This window comes from Hyla sarda, unplaced genomic scaffold (assembly GCF_029499605.1).
Source record: "Hyla sarda isolate aHylSar1 unplaced genomic scaffold, aHylSar1.hap1 scaffold_308, whole genome shotgun sequence".
Taxonomy (NCBI): Eukaryota; Metazoa; Chordata; class Amphibia; order Anura; family Hylidae; genus Hyla; species Hyla sarda.
In genome coordinates, this window is record NW_026609803.1 from 180,323 (window position 1) to 203,134 (window position 22,812).

Below are 22,812 nucleotides of genomic sequence, written 5' to 3' on the forward strand. Positions count from 1 at the left end.
ATCTATACCCCAGTCCTCTCCTCTACAGATCCCCCCCAATCTAATCTATACCCCAGTCCTCTCCTCTACAGATCCCCCCCAATCTAATCTATACCCCAGTCCTCCCCTCTAAAGATCCCCCAATCTAATCTATACCCCAGTCCTCTCCTCTACAGATCCCCCCAATCTAATCTATACCCCAGTCCTCTCCTCTACAGATCCCCCAATCTAATCTATACCCCAATCCTCTCCTCTACAGATCCCCCAATCTAATCTATACCCCAGTCCTCTCCTCTACAGATCCCCAAATCTATACCCCAGTCCTCTCCTCTACAGATCCCCCAATCTATACCCCAGTCCTCTCCTCTACAGATCCCCCCAATCTAATCTATACCCCAGTCCTCTCCTCTACAGATCCCCAATCTAATCTATACCCCAGTCCTCTCCTCTACAGATCCCCCAATCTAATCTATACCCCAGTCCTCTCCTCTACAGATCCCCCAATCTAATCTATACACCAGTCCTCTCCTCTACACATCCCCCCCCAATCTAATCTATACACCAGTCCTCTCCTCATCCCCCCCAATCTAATCTATACCCCAGTCCTCTCCTCTACACATCCCCTCCAATCTAATCTATACCCCAGTCCTCTCCTCTACACATCCCCCCCCAATCTAATCTATACCCCAGTCCTCTCCTCTACACATCCCCCAATCTATACCCCAGTCCTCTCCTCTACACATCCCCCTCAATCTAATCTATACCCCTGTCCTCTCCTCTACACATCCCCCCCAATCTAATCTATACCCCAGTCCTCTCCTCTACAGATCCCCCACTCTAATATATACCCCAGTCCTCTCCTCTACAGATCCCCCCAATCTAATCTATACCCCAGTCCTCTCCTCTACAGACCCCCCCCCAATCTAATCTATACCCCAGTCCTCTCCTCTACAGATCCCCCCCAATCTAATCTATACCCCAGTCCTCTCCTCTACAGATCCCCCAATCTAATCTATACCCCAGTCCTCTCCTCTACAGATCCCCAATCTAATCTATACCCCAGTCATCTCCTCTACAGATCCCCCAAACTAATCTATACCCCAGTCCTCTCCTCTACAGATCCCCCCCAATCGAATCTATACCCCAGTCCTCTCCTCTACAGATCCCCAATCTAATCTATACCCCAGTCCTCTCCTCTACAGATCCCCCAATATAATCTATACCCCAGTCCTCTCCTCTACAGATCCCCCCAATCTAATCTATACCCCAGTCCTCTCCTCTACAGATCCCCAATCTAATCTATACCCCAGTCCTCTCCTCTACAGATCCCCAATCTAATCTATACCCCAGTCCTCTCCTCTACAGATCTCCCAATCTAATCTATACCCCAGTCCTCTCCTCTACAGATCCCCCCAATCTAATCTATACCCCAGTCCTCTCCTCTACAGATCCCCCCAATTTAATCTATACCACAGTCCTCTCCTCTACACATCCCCCCCAATCTAATCTATACCCCAATCCTCTCCTCTACAGATCCCCAATCTAATCTATACCCCAATCCTCTCCTCTACAGATCCCCAATCTAATCTATACCCCAGTTCTCTCCTCTACAGATCCCCCAATCTAATCTATACCCCAGTCCTCTCCTCTACAGATCCCCCCAATCTAATCTATACCCCAGTCCTCTCCTCTACACATCCCCCCCAATCTAATCTATACCCCAGTCCTCTCCTCTACAGATCCGCCAATCTAATCTATACCCCAGTCCTCTCCTCTACAGATCCCCAATCTAATCTATACCCCAGTCCTCTCCTCTGCAGATCCCCCAATCTAATCTATACCCCAGTCCTCTCCTCTACAGATCCCCCCCAATCTAATCTATACCCCAGTCCTCTCCTCTACACATCCCCCCCAATCTAATCTATACCCCAGTCCTCTCCTCTACAGATCCCCCAATCTAATCTATACCCCAGTCCTCTCCTCTACAGATCCCCCCAATCTAATCTATACCCCAGTCCTCTCCTCTACAGATCCCCCCAATCTAATCTATACCCCAGTCCTCTCCTCTACAGATCCCCCAATCTAATCTATACCCCAGTCCTGTCCTCTACAGATCCCCCAATCTAATCTATACCCCAGTCCTCTCCTCTACAGATCCCCCCCAATCTAATCTATACCCCAGTCCTCTCCTCTACAGATCCCCCCCCAATGTAATCTATACCCCAGTCCTCTCCTCTACAGATCCCCCCCAATCTAATCTATACCCCAGTCCTCTCCTCTACACATCCCCCAATCTAATCTATACCCCAGTCCTCCCCTCTACAGATCCCCCAATCTAATCTATACCCCAGTCCTCTCCTCTACAGATCCACCAATCTAATCTATACCCCAGTCCTCTCCTCTACAGATCCCCCAATCTAATCTATACCCCAGTCCTCTCCTCTACAGATCCCCCCCAATCTAATCTATACCCCAGTCCTCTCCTCTACAGATCCCCCAATCTAATCTATACCCCAGTCCTCTCCTCTACAGATTCCCCAATCTAATATATACCCCAGTCCTCTCCTCTACAGATCCCCCCAATCTAATCTATACCCCAGTCCTCTCCTCTACAGATCCCCCAATCTAATCTATACACCAGTCCTCTCTTCTACAGATCCCCCAATCTAATCTATACCCCAGTCCTCTCCTCTACAGATCCCCCAATCTAATCTATACCCCAGTCCTCTCCTCTACAGATCCCCCAATCTAATCTATACCCCAGTCCTCTCCTCTACAGATCCCCCCAATCTAATCTATACCACAGTCCTCTCCTCTACAGATCCCCCTTAATCTAATCTATGCCCCAGTCCTCTCCTCTACAGATCCCCCCCCAATCTAATCTATACCCCAGTCCTCTCCTCTACAGATCCCCCCAATCTAATCTATACCCCAGTCCTCTCCTCTACAGATCCCCCCAATCTAATCTATACCCCAGTCCTCTCCTCTACAGATCCCCAATCTAATCTATACCCCAGTCCTCTCCTCTACAGATCCCCCCAATCTAATCTATACCCCAGTCCTCTCCTCTACAGATCCCCAAATCTAATCTATACACCAGTCCTCTCCTCTACACATCCCCCCCAATCTAATCTAAACCCCAGTCCTCTCCTCTACAGATCCCCCAATCTAATCTATACCCCAGTCCTCTCCTCTACAGATCCCCCCCAATCTAATCTATACCCCAGTCCTCTCCTCTACAGATCCCCAATCTAATCTATACCCCAGTCCTCTCCTCTACAGATCCACCAATCTAATATATACCCCAGTCCTCTCCTCTACAGATCCCCCAATCTAATCTATACCCCAGTCCTCTCCTCTACAGATCCCCCCAATCTAATCTATACCCCAGTCCTCTCCTCTACAGATCCCCCAATCTAATCTATATCCCAGTCCTCTCCTCTACAGATCCCCCAATCTTTACCCCAGTCCTCTCCTCTACAGATCCCCCAATCTATACCCCAGTCCTCTCCTCTACAGATCCCCCAATCTAATCTATACCCCAGTCCTCTCCTCTACACATCCACCAATCTAATCTATACCCCAGTCCTCTCCTCTACAGATCCCCCAATCTAATCTATACCCCAGTCCTCTCCTCTACAGATCCCCCCCAATCTAATCTATAGCCCAGTCCTCTCCTCTACAGATCCCCCAATCTAATCTATACCCCAGTCCTCTCCTCTACAGATCCCCCCCAATCTAATCTATACCCCAGTCCTCTCCTCTACAGATCCCCCAATCTAATATATACCCCAGTCCTCTCCTCTACAGATCCCCCAATCTATACCCCAGTCCTCTCCTCTACAGATCCCCCCAATCTAATCTATACCCCAGTCCTCTCCTCTACAGATCCCCCCAATCTAATCTATACCCCAGTCCTCTCCTCTACAGATCCCCCCAATCTAATCTATACCCCAGTCCTCTCCTCTACAGATCCCCCAATCTATACCCCAGTCCTCTCCTCTACAGATCCCCCCCAATCTAATCTATACCCCAGTCCTCTCCTCTACAGATCCCCCCCAATCTAATCTATACCCCAGTCCTCCCCTCTAAAGATCCCCCAATCTAATCTATACCCCAGTCCTCTCCTCTACAGATCCCCCCCAATCTAATCTATACCCCAGTCCTCTCCTCTACAGATCCCCCCCCAATCGAATCTATACCCCAGTCCTCTCCTCTACAGATCCCCCCCCAATCGAATCTATACCACAGTCCTCTCCTCTACAGATCCCCCAATCTAATCTATACCCCAGTCCTCTCCTCTACAGATCCCCAATCTAATCTATACCCCAGTCCTCTCCTCTACAGATCCCCCCAATCTAATCTATACCCCAGTCCTCTCCTCTACAGATCCCCCCCCAATCTAATCTATACCCCAGTCCTCTCCTCTACAGATCCCCAAATCTATACCCCAGTCCTCTCCTCTACAGATCCCCCAATCTATACCCCAGTCCTCTCCTCTACAGATCCCCCCAATCTAATCTATACCCCAGTCCTCTCCTCTACAGATCCCCAATCTAATCTATACCCCAGTCCTCTCCTCTACAGATCCCCCAATCTAATCTATACCCCAGTCTTCTCCTCTACAGATCCCCCAATCTAATCTATACACCAGTCCTCTCCTCATCCCCCCCAATCTAATCTATACCCCAGTCCTCTCCTCTACACATCCCCCCCAATCTAATCTATACCCCAGTCCTCTCCTCTACACATCCCCCCCCAATCTAATCTATACCCCAGTCCTCTCCTCTACACATCCCCCAATCTATACCCCAGTCCTCTCCTCTACACATCCCCCTCAATCTAATCTATACCCCAGTCCTCTCCTCTACACATCCCCCCCAATCTAATCTATACCCCAGTCCTCTCCTCTACAGATCCCCCACTCTAATATATACCCCAGTCCTCTCCTCTACAGATCCCCCCAATCTAATCTATACCCCAGTCCTCTCCTCTACAGATCCCCCCCAATCTAATCTATACCCCAGTACTCTCCTCTACAGATCCCCCCCAATCTAATCTATACCCCAGTCCTCTCCTCTACAGATCCCCCAATCTAATCTATACCCCAGTCCTCTCCTCTACAGATCCCCAATCTAATCTATACCCCAGTCATCTCCTCTACAGATCCCCCAATCTAATCTATACCCCAGTCCTCTCCTCTACAGATCCCCCCCAATCGAATCTATACCCCAGTCCTCTCCTCTACAGATCCCCAATCTAATCTATACCCCAGTCCTCTCCTCTACAGATCCCCCAATATAATCTATACCCCAGTCCTCTCCTCTACAGATCCCCCCAATCTAATCTATACCCCAGTCCTCTCCTCTACAGATCCCCCCCAATCTAATCTATACCCCGGTCCTCTCCTCTACAGATCCCCAATCTAATCTATACCCCGGTCCTCTCCTCTACAGATCCCCCAATCTAATCTATACCCCAGAACTCTCCTCTACAGATCCCCAATCTAATCTATATCCCAGTCCTCTCCTCTACAGATCCCCAATCTAATCTATACCCCAGTCCTCTCCTCTACAGATCTCCCAATCTAATCTATACCCCAGTCCTCTCCTCTACAGATCCCCCCAATCTAATCTATACCCCAGTCCTCTCCTCTACAGATCCCCCCCAATCTAATCTATACCACAGTCCTCTCCTCTACACATCCCCCCCAATCTAATCTATACCCCAATCCTCTCCTCTACAGATCCCCAATCTAATCTATACCCCAATCCTCTCCTCTACAGATCCCCAATCTAATCTATACCCCAGTCCTCTCCTCTACAGATCCCCCAATCTAATCTATACCCCAGTCCTCTCCTCTACAGATCCCCCCCAATCTAATCTATACCCCAGTCCTCTCCTCTACACATCCCCCCCAATCTAATCTATACCCCAGTCCTCTCCTCTACAGATCCCCCAATCTAATCTATACCCCAGTCCTCTCCTCTACAGATCCCCCCAATCTAATCTATACCCCAGTCCTCTCCTCTACAGATCCCCCCAATCTAATCTATACCCCAGTCCTCTCCTCTACAGATCCCCCAATCTAATCTATACCCCAGTCCTGTCCTCTACAGATCCCCCAATCTAATCTATACCCCAGTCCTCTCCTCTACAGATCCCCCCCCAATCTAATCTATACCCCAGTCCTCTCCTCTACAGATCCCCCCCAATGTAATCTATACACCAGTCCTCTCCTCTACAGATCCCCCCCAATCTAATCTATACCCCAGTCCTCTCCTCTACAGATCCCCCCAATCTAATCTATACCCCAGTCCTCCCCTCTACAGATCCCCCAATCTAATCTATACCCCAGTCCTCTCCTCTACAGATCCACCAATCTAATTTATACCCCAGTCCTCTCCTCTACAGATCCCTCAATCTAATCTATACCCCAGTCCTCTCCTCTACAGATCCCCCCCAATCTAATCTATACCCCAGTCCTCTCCTCTACAGATCCCCAATCTAATCTATACCCCAGTCCTCTCCTCTACAGATCCACCAATCTAATCTATACCCCAGTCCTCCCCTCTACAGATCCCCCAATCTAATCTATACCCCAGTCCTCTCCTCTACAGATCCACCAATCTAATCTATACCCCAGTCCTCTCCTCTACAGATCCCCCAATCTAATCTATACCCCAGTACTCTCCTCTACAGATCCCCCAATCTAATCTATACCCCAGTCCTCTCCTCTACAGATCCCCCCAATCTAATCTATACCCCAGTCCTCTCCTCTACAGATCCCCCAATCTAATCTATACACCAGTCCTCTCTTCTACAGATCCCCCAATCTAATCTATACCCCAGTCCTCTCCTCTACAGATCCCCCAATCTAATCTATACCCCAGTCCTCTCCTCTACAGATCCCCCAATCTAATCTATACCCCAGTCCTCTCCTCTACAGATCCCCCCAATCTAATCTATACCACAGTCCTCTCCTCTACAGATCCCCCCCAATCTAATCTATGCCCCAGTCCTCTCCTCTACAGATCCCCCCCAATCTAATCTATACCCCAGTCCTCTCCTCTACAGATCCCCCCAATCTAATCTATACCCCAGTCCTCTCCTCTACAGATCCCCCCAATCTAATCTATACCCCAGTCCTCTCCTCTACAGATCCCCAATCTAATCTATACCCCAGTCCTCTCCTCTACAGATCCCCCCAATCTAATCTATACCCCAGTCCTCTCCTCTACAGATCCCCAAATCTAATCTATACACCAGTCCTCTCCTCTACACATCCCCCCCAATCTAATCTATACCCCAGTCCTCTCCTCTACAGATCCCCCCAATCTAATCTATACCACAGTCCTCTCCTCTACAGATCCCCCCCAATCTAATCTATGCCCCAGTCCTCTCCTCTACAGATCCCCCCCAATCTAATCTATGCCCCAGTCCTCTCCTCTACAGATCCCCCCCCCAATCTAATCTATACCCCAGTCCTCTCCTCTACAGATCCCCCCAATCTAATCTATACCCCAGTCCTCTCCTCTACAGATCCCCCCAATCTAATCTATACCCCAGTCCTCTCCTCTACAGATCCCCAATCTAATCTATACCCCAGTCCTCTCCTCTACAGATCCCCCCAATCTAATCTATACCCCAGTCCTCTCCTCTACAGATCCCCAAATCTAATCTATACACCAGTCCTCTCCTCTACACATCCCCCCCAATCTAATCTATACCCCAGTCCTCTCCTCTACAGATCCCCCAATCTAATCTATACCCCAGTCCTCTCCTCTACAGATCCCCCCCAATCTAATCTATACCCCAGTCCTCTCCTCTACAGATCCCCAATCTAATCTATACCCCAGTCCTCTCCTCTACAGATCCACCAATCTAATATATACCCCAGTCCTCTCCTCTACAGATCCCCCAATCTAATCTATACCCCAGTCCTCTCCTCTACAGATCCCCCCAATCTAATCTATAACCCAGTCCTCTCCTCTACAGATCCCCCAATCTAATCTATATCCCAGTCCTCTCCTCTACAGATCCCGCAATCTTTACCCCAGTCCTCTCCTCTACAGATCCCCCAATCTATACCCCAGTCCTCTCCTCTACAGATCCCCCAATCTAATCTATACCCCAGTCCTCTCCTCTACACATCCACCAATCTAATCTATACCCCAGTCCTCTCCTCTACAGATCCCCCAATCTAATCTATAAGCCAGTCCTCTCCTCTACAGATCCCCCAATCTAATCTATACCCCAGTCCTCTCCTCTACAGATCCCCCCCAATCTAATCTATACCCCAGTCCTCTCCTCTACAGATCCCCCCAATCTAATCTATACCCCAGTCCTCTCCTCTACAGATCCCCCCAATCTAATCTATACCCCAGTCCTCTCCTCTACAGATCCCCCCAATCTAATCTATACCCCAGTCCTCTCCTCTACAGATCCCCCCAATCTAATCTATACCCAGTCCTCTCCTCTACAGATCCCCCAATCTATACCCCAGTCCTCTCCTCTACAGATCCCCCCCAATCTAATCTATACCCCAGTCCTCTCCTCTACAGATCCCCCCCAATCTAATCTATACCCCAGTCCTCCCCTCTAAAGATCCCCCAATCTAATCTATACCCCAGTCCTCTCCTCTACAGATCCCCCCCAATCTAATCTATACCCCAGTCCTCTCCTCTACAGATCCCCCCCCAATCGAATCTATACCCCAGTCCTCTCCTCTACAGATCCCCCCAATCTAATCTATACCCCAGTCCTCTCCTCTACAGATCCCCCAATCTAATCTATACCCCAGTCCTCTCCTCTACAGATCCCCAATCTAATCTATACCCCAGTCCTCTCCTCTACAGATCCCCCCCAATCTAATCTATACCGCAGTCCTCTCCTCTACATATCCCCCCAATCTAATCTATACCCCAGTCCTCTCCTCTACAGATCCCCCCAATCTAATCTATACCCCAGTCCTCTCCTCTACAGATCCCCCAATCTAATCTATACCCCAGTCCTCTCCTCTACAGATCCCCCCAATCTAATCTATACCCCAGTCCTCTCCTCTACAGATCCCCCCAATCTAATCTATACCCCAGTCCTCTCCTCTACAGATCCCCCCCAATCTAATCTATACCCCAGTCCTCTCCTCTACAGATCCCCCAATCTAATCTATACCCCAGTCCTCTCCTCTACAGATCCCCCAATCTAATCTATACCCCAGTCCTCTCCTCTACAGATCCGCCCAATCTAATCTATACCCCAGTCCTCTCCTCTACAGATCCCCAATCTAATCTATACCCCAGTCCTCTCCTCTACACATCCCCCCCAATCTAATCTATACCCCAGTCCTCTCCTCTACACATCCCCCCCAATCTAATCTATACCCCAGTCCTCTCCTCTACACATCCCCCAATCTATACCCCAGTCCTCTCCTCTACACATCCCCCCCAATCTAATCTATACCCCAGTCCTCTCCTCTACATATCCCCCAATCTAATCTATACCCCAGTCCTCTCCTCTACACATCCCCCCCAATCTAATCTATACCCCAGTCCTCTCCTCTACAGATCCCCCCAATCTAATCTATACCCCAGTCTTCTCCTCTACAGATCCCCCCAATCTAATATATACCCCAGTCCTCTCCTCTACACATCCCCCCCAATCTAATCTATACCCCAGTCCTCTCCTCTACACATCCACCAATCTAATCTATACCCCAGTCCTCTCCTCTACAGATCCCCCCCCCCAATCTGATCTATACCCCAGTACTCTCCTCTACAGATCCCCCCCAATCTAATCTATACCCCAGTCCTCTCCTCTACAGATCCCACCCCAATCTAATCTATACCCCAGTCCTCTCCTCTACACATCCACCAATCTAATCTATACCCCAGTCCTCTCCTCTACAGATCCCCCAATCTAATCTATACCCCAGTCCTCTCCTCTACAGATCTCCCCCAATCTAATCTATACCCCAGTCCTCTCCTCTACAGATCCCCCCAATCTAATCTATACCCCAGTCCTCTCCTCTACAGGTCCCCCCCCGATCTAATCTATACCCCAGTCCTCTCCTCTACAGTTCCCCCCTAATCTAATCTATACCCCAGTCCTCTCCTCTACAGATCCCCCCCCAATCTAATCTATACCCCAGTCCTCTCCTCTACAGATCTCCCCCAATCTAATCTATACCCCAGTCCTCTCCTCTACAGATCCCCCCAATCTAATCTATACCCCAGTCCTCTCCTCTACAGTTCCCCCCTAATCTAATCTATACCCCAGTCCTCTCCTCTACAGATCCCCCCCAATCTAATCTATACCCCAGTCCTCTCCTCTACACATCCACCAATCTAATCTATACCCCAGTCCTCTCCTCTACAGATCCCCCAATCTAATCTATACCCCAGTCCTCTCCTCTACAGATCCCCAATCTAATCTATACCCCAGTCATCTCCTCTACAGATCCCCCAATCTAATCTATACCCCAGTCCTCTCCTCTACAGATCCCCAATCTAATCTATACCCGTCCTCTCCTCTACAGATCCCCCCAATCTAATCTATACCCCAGTCCTCTTCTCTACAGATCCCCCAATCTAATCTATACCCCAGTCCTCTCCTCTACAGATCACCCCAATCTAATCTATACCCCAGTCCTCTCCTCTACAGATCCCCCAATCTAATCTATACCCCAGTCCTCTCCTCTACAGATCCCCCCCCAATCTAATCTATACCCCGGTCCTCTCCTCTACAGATCCCCAATCTAATCTATACCCCGGTCCTCTCCTCTACAGATCCCCAATCTAATCTATACCCCAGTCCTCTCCTCTACAGATCCCCCAAACTAATCTATACCCCAGTCCTCTCCTCTACACATCCCCCCCAATCTAATCTATACCCCAATCCTCTCCTCTACAGATCCCCAATCTAATCTATACCCCAGTTCTCTCCTCTACAGATCCCCCAATCTAATCTATACCCCAGTCCTCTTCTCTACAGATCCCCCCAATCTAATCTATACCCCAGTCCTCTCCTCTACACATCCCCCCCAATCTAATCTATACCCCAGTCCTCTCCTCTACAGATCCCCCAATCTAATCTATACCCCAATCCTCTCCTCTACAGATCCCCAATCTAATCTATACCCCAGTCCTCTCCTCTACAGATCCCCCCAATCTAATCTATACCCCAGTCCTCTCCTCTACAGATCCCCCCCCAATCTAATCTATACCCCAGTCCTCTCCTCTACAGATCCCCCAATCTATACCCCAGTCCTCTCCTCTACAGATCCCCCAATCTAATCTATACCCCAGTCCTCTCCTCTACAGATCCCCCAATCTAATCTATACCCCAGTCCTCTCCTCTACAGATCCCCCCCCAATCTAATCTATACCCCAGTCCTCTCCTCTACAGATCCCCCAATCTAATCTATACACCAGTCCTCTCCTCTACACATCCCCCCCAATCTAATCTATACCCCAGTCCTCTCCTCTACAGATCCCCCAATCTAATCTATACCCCAGTCCTCTCCTCTACAGATCCCCCCAATCTAATCTATACCCCAGTCCTCTCCTCTACAGATCCCCCCCAATCTAATCTATACCCCAGTCCTCTCCTCTACAGATCCCCCCCCAATCTAATCTATACCCCAGTCCTCTCCTCTACAGATCCCCCTCAATCTAATCTATACCCCAGTCCTCTCCTCTACAGATCCCCAATCTAATCTATACCCCAGTCCTCTCCTCTACAGATCCCCCAATCTAATCTATACCCCAGTCCTCTCCTCTACACATCCCCCCCAATCTAATCTATACCCCAGTCCTCTCCTCTACAGATCCCCCCAAATCTAATCTATACCCCAGTCCTCTCCTCTACAGATCCCCCCCAATCTAATCTATACCCCAGTCCTCTCCTCTACAGATCCCCCAATCTAATCTATACCCCAGTCCTCCCCTCTACAGATCCCCCAATCTAATCTATACCCCAGTCCTCTCCTCTACAGATCCACCAATCTAATCTATACCCCAGTCCTCTCCTCTACAGATCCCCCAATCTAATCTATACCCCAGTACTCTCCTCTACAGATTCCCCAATCTAATATATACCCCAGTCCTCTCCTCTACAGATCCCCCCAATCTAATCTATACCCCAGTCCTCTCCTCTACAGATCCCCCAATCTAATCTATACACCAGTCCTCTCTTCTACTGATCCCCCAATCTAATCTATACCCCAGTCCTCTCCTCTACAGATCCCCAATCTAATCTATACCCCAGTCCTCTCCTCTACAGATCCCCAATCTAATCTATACCCCAGTCCTCTCCTCTACAGATCTCCCCCAATCTAATCTATACCCCAGTCCTCTCCTCTACAGATCTCCAATCTAATCTATACCCCAGTCCTCTCCTCTACAGATCCCCCCAATCTAATCTATACCCCAGTCCTCTCCTCTACAGATCCCCCAATCTAATCTATATCCCAGTCCTCTCCTCTACAGATCCCCCAATCTTTACCCCAGTCCTCTCCTCTACAGATCCCCCAATCTATACCCCAGTACTCTCCTCTACAGATCCCCCAATCTAATCTATACCCCAGTCCTCTCCTCTACACATCCACCAATCTAATCTATACCCCAGTCCTCTCCTCTACAGATCCCCCAATCTAATCTATAAGCCAGTCCTCTCCTCTACAGATCCCCCAATCTAATCTATACCCCAGTCCTCTCCTCTACAGATCCCCCCCAATCTAATCTATACCCCAGTCCTCTCCTCTACAGATCCCCCCAATCTAATCTATACCCCAGTCCTCTCCTCTACAGATCCCCCCAATCTAATCTATACCCCAGTCCTCCCCTCTACAGATCCCCCAATCTAATCTATACCCCAGTCCTCTCCTCTACAGATCCCCCCCAATCGAATCTATACCCCAGTCCTCTCCTCTACAGATCCCCCCAATCTAATCTATACCCCAGTCCTCCCCTCTACAGATCCCCCAATCTAATCTGTACCCCAGTCCTCTCCTCTACAGATCCCCCAATCTAATCTATACCCCAGTCCTCTCCTCTACAGATCCCCAATCTAATCTATACCCCAGTCCTCTCCTCTACAGATCCCCCCAATCTAATCTATACCCCAGTCCTCTCCTCTACAGATCCCCCCCCCAATCTAATCTATACCCCAGTCCTCTCCTCTACAGATCCCCCCAATCTAATCTATACCCCAGTCCTCTCCTCTACAGATCCCACCCCAATCTAATCTATACCCCAGTCCTCTCCTCAGCAGATCCCCCCCAATCTAATCTATAGCCCAGTCCTCTCCTCTACAGATCCCCCCCAATCTAATCTATACCCCAGTCCTGTCCTCTACAGATCCCCCCAATCTAATCTATACCCCAGTCCTCTCCTCTACAGATCCCCCCCAATCTAATCTATACCCCAGTCCTCTCCTCTACATATCCCCCCAATCTAATCTATACCCCAGTCCTCTCCTCTACAGATCCCCCAATCTAATCTATATCCCAGTCCTCTCCTCTACAGATCCCCCAATCTTTACCCCAGTCCTCTCCTCTACAGATCCCCCAATCTATACCCCAGTCCTCTCCTCTACAGATCCCCCAATCTAATCTATACCCCAGTCCTCTCCTCTACACATCCACCAATCTAATCTATACCCCAGTCCTCTCCTCTACAGATCCCCCAATCTAATCTATAAACCAGTCCTCTCCTCTACAGATCCCCCAATCTAATCTATACCCCAGTCCTCTCCTCTACAGATCCCCCCCAATCTAATCTATACCCCAGTCCTCTCCTCTACAGATCCCCCCAATCTAATCTATACCCCAGTCCTCTCCTCTACAGATCCCCCCAATCTAATCTATACCCCAGTCCTCTCCTCTACAGATCCCCCAATCTAATCTATACCCCAGTCCTCCCCTCTACAGATCCCCCAATCTAATCTATACCCCAGTCCTCTCCTCTACAGATCCCCCCCAATCTAATCTATACCCCAGTCCTCTCCTCTACAGATCCCCCCCAATCGAATCTATACCCCAGTCCTCTCCTCTACAGATCCCCCCCCCAATCGAATCTATACCACAGTCCTCTCCTCTACAGATCCCCCAATCTAATCTATACCCCAGTCCTCTCCTCTACAGATCCCCAATCTAATCTATACCCCAGTCCTCTCCTCTACAGATCCCCCCAATCTAATCTATACCCCAGTCCTCTCCTCTACAGATCCCCCCCCAATCTAATCTATACCCCAGTCCTCTCCTCTACAGATCCCCCCAATCTAATCTATACCCCAGTCCTCTCCTCTACAGATCCCACCCCAATCTAATCTATACCCCAGTCCTCTCCTCAGCAGATCCCCCCCAATCTAATCTATAGCCCAGTCCTCTCCTCTACAGATCCCCCCCAATCTAATCTATACCCCAGTCCTGTCCTCTACAGATCCCCCCAATCTAATCTATACCCCAGTCCTCTCCTCTACATATCCCCCAATCTAATCTATACCCCAGTCCTCTCCTCTACAGATCCCTCCAATCTAATCTATACCCCAGTCTTCTCCTCTACAGATCCCCCCAATCTAATATATACCCCAGTCCTCTCCTCTACACATCCACCAATCTAATCTATACCCCAGTCCTCTCCTCTACACATCCACCAATCTAATCTATACCCCAGTCCTCTCCTCTACAGATCCCCCCCCCCCAATCTGATCTATACCCCAGTACTCTCCTCTACAGATCCCCCCCAATCTAATCTATACCCCAGTCCTCTCCTCTACAGATCCCCCCCAATCTAATCTATACCCCAGTCCTCTCCTCTACAGATCCCCCCAATCTAATCTATACCCCAGTCCTCCCCTCTACAGATCCCCCAATCTAATCTATACCCCAGTCCTCTCCTCTACAGATCCCCCAATCTAATATATACCCCAGTCCTCTCCTCTACAGATCCCCCAATCTATACCCCAGTCCTCTCCTCTACAGATCCCCCCAATCTAATCTATACCCCAGTCCTCTCCTCTACAGATCCCCCAATCTATACCCCAGTCCTCTCTTCTACAGATCCCCCCAATCTAATCTATACCCCAGTCCTCTCCTCTACAGATCCCCCCAATCTAATCTATACCCCAGTCCTCTCCTCTACAGATCCCCCAATCTAATCTATACCCCAGTCCTCCCCTCTACAGATCCCCGAATCTAATCTATACCCCAGTCCTCTCCTCTACAGATCCCCCCAATCTATACCGCAGTCCTCTCCTCTACAGATCCCCCAATCTAATCTATACACCAGTCCTCTCCTCTACAGATCCCCCCAACCTAATCTATACCCCAGTCCTCTCCTCTACAGATCCCCCCAATCTAATCTATACCCCAGTCCTCTCCTCTACAGATCCCCCCAATCTAATCTATACCCCAGTCCTCTCCTCTACAGATCCCCCCAATCTAATCTATACCCCAGTCCTCTCCTCTACAGATCCCCCAATCTAATCTATACCCCAGTCCTCCCCTCTACAGATCCCCCAATCTAATCTATACCCCAGTCCTCTCCTCTACAGATCCCCCCCAATCTAATCTATACCCCAGTCCTCTCCTCTACAGATCCCCCCCCAATCGAATCTATACCCCAGTCCTCTCCTCTACAGATCCCCCCCAATCGAATCTATACCACAGTCCTCTCCTCTACAGATCCCCCAATCTAATCTATACCCCAGTCCTCTCCTCTACAGATCCCCAATCTAATCTATACCCCAGTCCTCTCCTCTACAGATCCCCCCAATCTAATCTATACCCCAGTCCTCTCCTCTACAGATCCCCCCCCAATCTAATCTATACCCCAGTCCTCTCCTCTACAGATCCCCCCAATCTAATCTATACCCCAGTCCTCTCCTCTACAGATCCCACCCCAATCTAATCTATACCCCAGTCCTCTCCTCAGCAGATCCCCCCCAATCTAATCTATAGCCCAGTCCTCTCCTCTACAGATCCCCCCCAATCTAATCTATACCCCAGTCCTGTCCTCTACAGATCCCCCCAATCTAATCTATACCCCAGTCCTCTCCTCTACAGATCCCCCCCAATCTAATCTATACCCCAGTCCTCTCCTCTACATATCCCCCAATCTAATCTATACCCCAGTCCTCTCCTCTACAGATCCCCCCAATCTAATCTATACCCCAGTCTTCTCCTCTACAGATCCCCCCAATCTAATATATACCCCAGTCCTCTCCTCTACACATCCACCAATCTAATCTATACCCCAGTCCTCTCCTCTACACATCCACCAATCTAATCTATACCCCAGTCCTCTCCTCTACAGATCCCCCCAATCTAATCTATACCCCAGTCCTCTCCTCTACAGATCCCCCCCCCAATCTAATCTATACCCCAGTCCTCTCCTCTACAGATCCCCCCCAATCTAATCTATACCCCAGTCCTCTCCTCTACAGATCCCCCCAATCTAATCTATACCCCAGTCCTCTCCTCTACAGATCCCCCCCAATCTAATCTATACACCAGTCCTCTCCTCTACAGATCCCCCCCAATCTAATCTATACCCCAGTCCTCTCCTCTACAGATCCCCCCAATCTAATCTATACCCCAGTCCTCTCCTCTACAGATCCCCCAATCTATACCCCAGTCCTCTCTTCTACAGATCCCCCCAATCTAATCTATACCCCAGTCCTCTCCTCTACAGATTCCCCCAATCTAATCTATACCCCAGTCCTCTCCTCTACAGATCCCCCCAATCTAATCTATACCGCAGTCCTCTCCTCTACAGATCCCCCAATCTAATCTATACACCAGTCCTCTCCTCTACAGATCCCCCCAATCTAATCTATACCCCAGTCCTCTCCTCTACAGATCCCCCAATCTATACCCCAGTCCTCTCCTCTACAGATCCCCCAATCTATACCCCAGTCCTCTCCTCTACAGATCCCCCAATCTATACCCCAGTCCTCTCCTCTACAGATCCCCCAATCTATACCCCAGTCCTCTCTTCTACAGATCCCCCCAATCTAATCTATACCCCAGTCCTCTCCTCTACAGATCCCCCCATCTAATCTATACCCCAGTCCTCTCCTCTACAGATCCCCCCCAATCTAATCTATAGCCCAGTCCTCTCCTCTACAGATCCCCCCCAATCTAATCTATACCCCAGTCCTCTCCTCTACAGATCCCCCAATCTAATCTATACCCCAGTCCTCTCCTCTACAGATCCCCCAATCTAATCTATACCCCAGTCCTCTCCTCTACAGATCCCCCCAATCGAATCTATACCCCAGTCCTCCTCTACAGATCCCCCCCAATCTAATATATACCCCAGTCCTCTCCTGTACAGATCCCCCCCAATCTAATCTATACCCCAGTCCTCTCCTCTACAGATCCCCCCAATCTAATCTATACCCCAGTCCTCTCCTCTACAGATCCCCCCAATCTAATCTATACCCCAGTCCTCTCCTCTACAGATCCCCCGATCTAAACTATACCCCAGTCCTCTCCTCTACAGATCCCCCCAATCTAATCTATACCCCAGTCCTCTCCTCTACAGATCCCCCCCAATCTAATCTATACCCCAGTCCTCTCCTCTACACATCCCCCCCCAATCTAATCTATACCCCAGTCCTCTCCTCTACAGATCCCCCAATCTAATCTATACCCCAGTCCTCTCCTCTACAGACCCCCCCCCCAATCTAATCTATACCCCAGTCATCTCCTCTACAGATCCACCAATCTAATCTATACCCCAGTCCTCTCCTCTACAGATCCCCCCCCAATCTAATCTATACCCCAGTCCTCTCCTCTACAGATCTCCCCCAATCTAATCTATACCCCAGTCCTCTCCTCTACAGATCCCCCCCCAATCTGATCTATACCCCAGTCCTCTCCTCTACAGATCCCCCCCAATCTAATCTATACCCCAGTCCTCTCCTCTACAGATCCCCCCCCCAATCTAATCTATACCCCAGTCCTCTCCTCTACAGATCCCCCAATCTATACCCCAGTCCTCTCCTCTACAGATCCCCAATCTAATCTATACCCCAGTCCTCTCCTCTACAGATCCCCCCCAATCTAATCTATAGCCCAGTCCTCTCCTCTACAGATCCCCCCCAATCTAATCTATACCCCAGTCCTCTCCTCTACATATCCCCCCAATCTAATCTATACCCCAGTCCTCTCCTCTACAGATCGCCCCCAATCTAATCTATAGCCCAGTCCTCTCCTCTACAGATCCCCCAATCTAATCTATACCCCAGTCCTCTCCTCTACAGATCCCCCCCAATCTAATCTATACCTTACCCCAGTCCTCTCCTCTACACATCCACCAATCTAATCTATACCCAGTCCTCTCCTCTACAGATCCCCCAAATCGAATCTATACCCCAGTCCTCCTCTACAGATCCCCCCAATCTAATCTATACCCAGTCCTCTCCTCTACAGATCCCCCCAATCTAATCTATACCCCAGTCCTCTCCTCTACAGATCCCCCCCCCCGATCTAATCTATACCCCAGTCCTCTCCTCTACAGTTCCCCCCTAATCTAATCTATACCCCAGTCCTCTCCTCTACAGATCCCCCAATCTAATCTATACCCCAGTCCTCTCCTCTACAGATCCCCCAATCTAAACTATACCCCAGTCCTCTCCTCTACAGACCCCCCCCCCAATCTAATCTATACCCCAGTCCTCTCCTCTACAGATCCCCACTCTAATCTATACCCCAGTCCTCTCCTCTACACATCCCCCCCAATCTAATCTATACCCCAGTCCTCTCCTCTACAGATCCCCCAATCTAATCTATACCCCAGTCCTCTCCTCTACAGACCCCCCCCCCCCCCCCAATCTAATCTATACCCCAGTCATCTCCTCTACAGATCCACCAATCTAATCTATACCCAGTCCTCTCCTCTACAGATCCCCCCCCAATCTAATCTATACCCCAGTCCTCTCCTCTACAGATCTCCCCCAATCTAATCTATACCCCAGTCCTCTCCTCTACAGATCCCCCCCCCAATCTGATCTATACCCCAGTCCTCTCCTCTACAGATCCCCCCCAATCTAATCTATACCCCAGTCCTCTCCTCTACAGATCCCCCCCCCAATGTAATCTATACCCCAGTCCTCTCCTCTACAGATCCCCAATCTAATCTATACCCCAGTCCTCTCCTCTACAGATCCCCCCCAATCTAATCTATAGCCCAGTCCTCTCCTCTACAGATCCTCCCCAATCTAATCTATACCCCAGTTCTCTCCTCTACATATCCCCCCCAATCTAATCTATACCCCAGTCCTCTCCTCTACAGATCCCCCCAATCTAATCTATACCCCATTCCTCTCCTCTACAGATCCCCCCCAATCTAATCTATACCCCAGTCCTCTCCTCTACATACCCCCCAATCTAATCTATACCGCAGTCCTCTCCTCTACAGATCCCCAATCTAATCTATACCCCAGTCCTCTCCTCTACAGATCCCCCCAATCTAATCTTTACCCCATTCCTCTCCTCTACAGATCCCCAATCTATACCCCAGTCCTCTCTTCTATAGATCCCCGAATCTAATCTATACCCAGTCCTCTCCTCTACAGATCCCCCCAATCTAATCTATACCCCAGTCCTCTCCTCTACAGATCCCCCAATCTAATCTATACCCAGTCCTCTCCTCTACAGATCCCCCCCAATCTAATCTATAGCCCAGTCCTCTCTACAGATCCCCCAATCTAATCTATACCCCAGTCCTCTCCTCTACAGATCCCCCCCAATCTAATCTATACCCCAGTCCTCTCCTCTACACATCCACCAATCTAATCTATACCCCAGTCCTCTCCTCTACAGATCCCCCAAATCGAATCTATACCCCAGTCCTCCTCTACAGATCCCCCAATCTAATCTATACCCCAGTCCTCTCCTCTACAGATCCCCCAATCTATACCCCAGTCCTCTCTCTACAGATCCCCCAATCTATACCCCAGTCCTCTCTCTACAGATCCCCAAATCGAATCTATACCCCAGTCCTCCTCTACAGATCCCCCCAATCTAATCTATACCCCAGTCCTCTCCTCTACAGATCCCCCCAATCTAATCTATACCCAGTCCTCTCCTCTACAGATCCCCCCCCCGATCTAATCTATACCCCAGTCCTCTCCTCTACAGTTCCCCCCTAATCTAATCTATACCCCAGTCCTCTCCTCTACAGATCCCCCAATCTAATCTATACCCCAGTCCTCTCCTCTACAGATCCACCAATCTATACCCCAGTCCTCTCCTCTACAGACCCCCCCCAATCTAATCTATACCCCAGTCCTCTCCTCTACAGATCCCCCAATCTAATCTATACCCCAATCCTCTCCTCTACAGATCCCCCAATCTAATATATACCCCAGTCCTCTCCTCTACAGATCCCCCCCAATCCTCTCCTCTACAGATCCCCCCCAATCTAATCTATACCCCAGTCCTCTCCTCTACAGATCCCCCCCAATCTAATCTATACCCCAGTCCTCTCCTCTACAGATCCCCCAATCTAATCTATACCCCAGTCCTCTCCTCTACAGATCCCCCAATCTAATCTATACCCCAGTCCTCTCCTCTACAGATCCCCCAATCTAATATATACCCCAGTCCTCTCCTCTATAGATCCCCCCAATCCTCTCCTCTACAGATCCCCCCCCAATCTAATCTATACCCCAGTCCTCTCCTCTACAGATCCCCTGATCTAATCTATACCCCAGTCCTCTTCTCTACAGATCCCCTGATCTAATCTATACCCCAGTCCTCTCCTCTACAGATCCCCCCAATCTAATCTATACCCCAGTCCTCTCCTCTACAGATCCCCAATCTAATCTATACCCCAGTCCTCTCCTCTACAGATCCCCCCCCAATCTAATCTATACCCCAGTCCTCTCCTCTACAGATCCCCCAATCTAATCTATACCCCAGTCCTCTCCTCTACAGACCCCCCCAATCTAATCTATACCCCAAGTCCTCTCCTCTACAGATCCCCAATCTAATCTATACCCCAGTCCTCTCCTCTACAGATCCCCCAATCTAATCTATACCCCAGTCCTCTCCTCTACAGATCCCCAATCTAATCTATACCCCAGTCCTCTCCTCTACAGATCCCCCCCCAATCTAATCTATACCCCAGTCCTCTCCTCTACAGATCCTTCCCAATCTAATCTATACCCCAGTCCTCTCCTCTACAGATCCCCCCAATCTAATCTATACCCCAGTCCTCTCCTCTACAGATCCCCAATCTAATCTATACCCCAGTCCTCTCCTCTACAGATCCCCCAATCTAATCTATACCCCAGTCCTCTCCTCTACAGATCCCCCCAATCTAATCTATACCCCAGTCCTCTCCTCTACAGATCCCCCAATCTATACCCCAGTCCTCTCCTCTACAGATCCCCCAATCTATACCCCAGTCCTCTCCTCTACAGATCCCCCAATCTAATCTATACCCCAGTCCTCTCCTCTACAGATCCTTCCCAATCTAATCTATACCCCAGTCCTCTCCTGTACAGATCCCCCAATCTAATTTATACCCCAGTCCTCTCCTCTACAGATCCCCCAATCTAATCTATACCCCAGTCCTCTCCTCTACAGATCCCCCAATCTAATCTATACCCCAGTCCTCTCCTCTACAGATCCCCAATCTAATCTATACCCCAGTCCTCTCCTCTACAGATCCCCCCAATCTAATCTATACCCCAGTCCTCTCCTCTACAGATCCCCCCCCAATCTAATCTATACCCCAGTCCTCTCCTCTACAGATTCCCCCAATCTAATCTATACCCCAGTCCTCTCCTCTACAGATTCCCCCAATCTAATCTATACCCCAGTCCTCTCCTCTACAGATCCTCCCCAATCTAATCTATACCCCAGTCCTCTCCTCTACAGATCCTCCCCAATCTAATCTATACCCCAGTCCTCTCCTCTACAGATCCCCAATCTAATCTATACCCCAGTCCTCTCCTCTACAGATCCCCCCAATCTAATCTATACCCCAGTCCTCTCCTCTACAGATCCCCCCCCAATCTAATCTATACCCCAGTCCTCTCCTCTACAGATCCCCCAATCTATACCCCAGTCCTCTCCTCTACAGATCCCCCAATCTATACCCCAGTCCTCTCCTCTACAGATCCCCCCAATCTAATCTATACCCCAGTCCTCTCCTCTACAGATCCCCCAATCTAATCTATACCCCAGTCCTCTCCTCTACAGATTCTCCCCAATCTAATCTATACCCCAGTCCTCTCCTCTACAGATCCCCCCCAATCTAATCTATACCCCAGTCCTCTCCTCTACAGATCCCCCAATCATCCCGTTATTATTTTTCTCCTCAATATGTTCGGGTAGGAGACAGGACCGCGGGCTCCTCCACCTCCTCCAGGATATTAGGCCTCGGACACATCCTGAAGACTTCCTACCTGCTCTGTGATCTGCCAGGAATAAGAGAAATGCGCTCGTCCTTCCTGACTTTCTCCAGCCTCTTCAGTGACGAGATCAGGACAGGAAACAAGTCTCTGCAAAAACTAAGAATAATAAGAGAGAAATATCAGGACGTCTACAGGAGGGGGTCCCCCAAATCTACCCTGAACTCCTGACAAAATCAGGAAGGGGCAGAGAGATGGAAGAAAGGGGGGGGGGGCACAGAGATGGGAGAAAGGGGGGGGCAGAGAGATGGGAGAAAGGGGGGGCAGAGAGATGGAAGAAAGGGGAGGCAGAGAGATGGAAGAAAGGGGGGGGCAGAGAGATGGAGAAAGGGGGGGGCAGAGAGATGGAAGAAAGGGGGGGAGGGGGGGGCAGAGAGATGGAAGAAAGGGGGGGGGGCACAG

The 22,812-nt window shown here is 49.7% G+C and overlaps 1 protein-coding gene across 1 annotated transcript in view; it reads right to left on the reverse strand.

Moving 5' to 3' along the window:
- LOC130328481 (solute carrier family 52, riboflavin transporter, member 2-like) overlaps positions 1-22,509 on the reverse strand; it is a 64,823-nt gene extending 42,314 nt beyond the window's left edge. The window contains exon 1 of the mRNA XM_056553465.1: positions 22,405-22,509. The gene's annotated coding sequence lies outside the window, so the exon portion shown is untranslated. The remainder of the gene's footprint in view (positions 1-22,404) is intronic.
- Between the last annotated feature and the right edge of the window lie 303 nt (positions 22,510-22,812).